Genomic DNA, 3751 nt, shown 5'->3' with positions numbered 1-3751 from the left:
TTCTGGGGTGCGCGGGAAGTGTCACACGCGATAGGCCTTGGGCGAGCAGGGTATGTGTATTTCTGGGGGACACGGGAAGTTTCACAGGCGATAGGCTTTGGGCGAGCGGGGTACGTGTATTTCTGGGGTGCACGGGAAGTGTCACACGTGATAGGCCTTGGGCGAGCGGGGTACGTGTATTCTGTGGGGTGCATGGGCAGTTTCACACGCGGTTTTGCCTGCAGAGCGGGGTACGTGTATTCTGAGGTGCGTGGGAAGTGTCACACGTGATAGGCCTTGGGCGAGCAGAGTATGTGTATTTCTGGGGGGCGCGGGAAGTTTCACAGGCGATAGGCCTTGGGCGAGCGGGGTACGTGTATTTCTGGGGTGCGTGGGAAGTGTCACACGCGATAGGCCTTGGGTGTGCGGGGTACGTGTATTCTGTGGGGTGCAGGGGCAGTTTCACACGCGATTTTGCTTGCAGAGTGGGGTACGTGTATTCTGAGGGGTGCGCGGGGAGTTTCACACGCGATTTCGCTTGCAGAGCACGGTACATGTATTCTGAGGGGTATGCAGGGAGTTGCACACGTGAATTGGCAATGTGGGTCCTCCCAGGTGTGCCCTCTCCAGCCCCTGCAGGCAGCCCACACCACAGGGAACTACACTGCACTCCTGGTCATGTCCCGTAGGCAGCTCATCCACCATGGACATGCCCCGCAGGAAGCCCATCCACCCTGGGCATGCCCCCCAGCCAGCCCACATGTCACCATGCACTAGTGAGCACCGACTCATGTCCCCCTGAACCCCCCCACCCAGCATTGAGGGGCACCTGCCAGCAGGCCCCGACTCATGTCCCCCTGCACCTCCACCCACCCAGCATTGAGGGGCACCTGCCAGCAGGCCCCGACTCATGTCCCCCTGCACCCGAACCCATCCAGCATTGACGGGCACCTGCCAGCAGGCCCCGACTCATGTCCACCAGCACCCCCATCCACCCAGCATTGCCGGGCACCTGCCACAAGCCCCGACTCATGTCCCCCTGCACCCTCACCCACCCAGCATTGACGGGCACCTGCCAGCAGGCCCCGACTCATGTCCCCCCCAACATGTCATAAAGATGCACATTCATGGGTCTCATGTACACCAAAATCCCACTGCATGCCACCCCAGTCTTGAGACCCAATCAAGTTTCCCATCCATCCCACACTGAACGGTCTATTACATGACACAAACCAAAAGTCAACTATGTACATCAACACATGTCCGTCACACACACACACTGGGTGCCAGTGATTGTGTAAACCCACATTGTGAAATGCCGTAAACCAATGAGTGAATCCCACACTTGGAAGTAATACATCAAAATGTATTTTGCACAAAATGAAGGTAATGGAATGAAAACATGAAAAATATTTTAAACAATAAAAGAAATGCATGTCCAAAAATGAAAAAAAGAAATGAAGTCTCAATCCAAAGTAATCCAAAAGAAAGTTTGTCCAAACTCTCCGTCCACCAAAGCAAATCCAAAGGAAACGTAAATAGTAAAATCCATTGATCCATGGTGATTACAGAAAATGTGTTTTCATAAATCCACAGTTCAACTATGTACAACGATTCAATCCACGATCCATGAGCCCAACGAATGAAATGAAACCTATAAAAAACTACCTAAGAAATAGCTATATACAAAAGGGTGGGGCATTGTCCAAGCACCCCAAAATAAAGCAAAACGAAAATGAAACCTAATACTACAAACCATATACAATGGCGGCAGGCTAGTCCGACGGCTCACTTTTTGATTTCCCGGGCCAGGGCATCATCGAACTCCTCGTCTATGTCCTGGAGGCGGGCCTCTTCCATGGCCCGAGGTTTCGCAGGGACGATGCCATGTTCAACTCCAACTCCCTGCGAATTGCCTCGAGGCACTCGGCCCACCTCAGCGCCCTGCGCATGGAGTTCTCCGCCCTGACCATTGTGAGCCGTGCCTCTTCCACCCGCCGCCGCTCCACATCTATGGGCTGGCCCATCCGCTGCAACACGGAAGACACTCCCAATCCAGGGTCCTCCTGCCCTCCGGCTAATGCCTGCCCCTCTGATGTTGTTGGCCCCGAGCCATCATCACTCCCACCTTCAGCCTGCTTCTGCCGTGCATGTGCCCTGCCCGTTGTTGCCTGCATGTCATCCTCCCGCTGGGGTCCATTTGTTGGGGTGGCCACCTCTGCTGGACATCCGACTCCCGACTGTGGCAGGAATGTGTCCTCCACCAGCCTGGCCGCTGGGTCAGAGGCAGCTCCACAGGGTACCCAGGTGATACATGGGCCGGAAGATGGCATGGCGCATAGGGGGTTCAGGTGAGGAGGGGGTCGGAAGAAGGTCCAGCAAACGGAGGAATCCAGCACTGGTGATCCGTCCTAGTAGGTCAACGTGGTCAAAGGGGCATCCGAGATGACGTGCAGTGTCTTCACGAAAACACTGCAGGTCAGCTCGCATGCCCCGTTGATGCAACGCCATCCCAGCCTGGACAAGCTCAACCCGGTCTCGGATTGCCACGTACACAGGGAGAGGAAATCCAGTTGTTGTGCGCTCATCCCCTCACTGAAAACAGGTCTGGACGTAGGCATCCCTGCTGGTGCGGGATGATGCAGTCACAGGATTGGGGACAGGATTACACACAGGCACCTCCGCGGCGACCTGTGCTGCCTACTGTCCCTGCCCCTGGACTGCACCACTAGCACCAGTGGAATCCCCCCTCCAGACTCCGTGTGTGTCCCTTTCACGGCCTCCTCCTCCACCAAACCCCCCACCAACCTGGATGACTCCGTGCCATCTTCTTCCGTCGGACCCTGTGGGGTCTCAGCTGCCCCTTCTGCTGCCGAGGAGTCCACCTCCGACCTCCGCCTCTTGGACCTACCCTCGGCAGCTGCGGCCTGGGACGTGGCACCAGACTCCTCACTCCCCAACGAGATGACAACATTTGAGGGGAGCTGGGCCTTGCGTCTCCGGCTGGCGGTGCGATCCCTGCCAATTTCCTCCACAGCACCCTCTCCGCCCTCTTCATCAGTTGACGCTGCAGACAGGGAGAGATAGAACACAGGCATTAGGGCACTGTACAATGGTCTGATACACACATGACAGTTGTACATGAGTGGCAGTGTCAAACTTCAGACATGGCATCACATTCCCCAACACACATGTCATTTCAACTCACACACATGAGCAAATCAACAGGAATGTTGCACCAGGCAGCACCATCCATACACAAACAACAGCATGAGCAGCCAAAGGTGAGCCTGATTTCACATACAACATGGGGAGTGCAGAACACATGCACACATGCCACCAGACTTACATGCATCTGTACATCTTCACCACCTGTCGCAGTGATAACATCGCCATCCATGTCACATCTGGCAATCAGCTTCCTACATGTCAGTTTCACATGCGTCAATGTTGTATCACAGTTGCACACTTGTCAAACACACACACATGCACATGTACATAGTGCAGATACATGCAGCTGGAACCAGCATCCATGTGTGACACCACAACCATGCCACAGTACATACACAGACATTTTAACATGTGTGCACTCACACATGCATTTGCCCAGCATGCATTTGAACACCTACACCAATTTTGTGTCTCACACATGACAGGACTCACATGCGGCAGCCTCATGTCCCTGTACATACACAACCATACATGGGCCTACAAAGACATATGTTGAACCTGCACACTCCTTGCACACCTCAACATGCACAGCGTCCAATCA

The sequence above is a fragment of the Ambystoma mexicanum genome, chromosome 7q (assembly GCF_040938575.1).
Source record: "Ambystoma mexicanum isolate Mex_15411 chromosome 7q, UKY_AmexF1_1, whole genome shotgun sequence".
NCBI classification, from domain to species: Eukaryota; Metazoa; Chordata; class Amphibia; order Caudata; family Ambystomatidae; genus Ambystoma; species Ambystoma mexicanum.
The sequence above is the reverse complement of the archived record's forward strand: the minus strand, read 5'-3'. Positions refer to the sequence as shown.